Source organism: Astatotilapia calliptera, chromosome 5 (assembly GCF_900246225.1).
Source record: "Astatotilapia calliptera chromosome 5, fAstCal1.2, whole genome shotgun sequence".
NCBI lineage: Eukaryota > Metazoa > Chordata > Actinopteri > Cichliformes > Cichlidae > Astatotilapia > Astatotilapia calliptera.
Window position 1 is genome coordinate 23188877 of NC_039306.1, and position 463 is coordinate 23189339.

A 463-nucleotide genomic window follows, 5' to 3' on the forward strand; every position below is an offset into this window, starting at 1 on the left:
GGTCAGCCACCCTTCGGAGGATGCTCATTTCCGCTGCTTGTATCTGCAATCTCATTCTTTCTCATTCTTTCACTACCCAAAGCTTGTGACCATAGATAAGAGTAGGGACATAGATCAACCGGTAAATCGAGAGCTTCGCTTTTAAGCCCAGCTCTCTCTTCACCACAATGGACTGGTACAGCATCCACATCACTGCAGCCACAGAACCTATCCATATGTCACCAAGGAATCGCTTAACTGCCACAGTGACCTCTTTCTCGGTGATGGACGACTTGTCCCCGCTCGTCTTCAGACTTTTGGTGCTGTAAGCCAGGGAGATGGCTCCACAATCCAATGAGAGACCCCAGGGAAGGGCCCTGGTAACCCTATCCCAGGCAGGATGAACTGTTTTCTAGAACTTCTACTTGTAGGTGTTTTTAAAATGGTCTTGTCTGGTCCCTGACCAAGGACTAGGGTTGGCAAC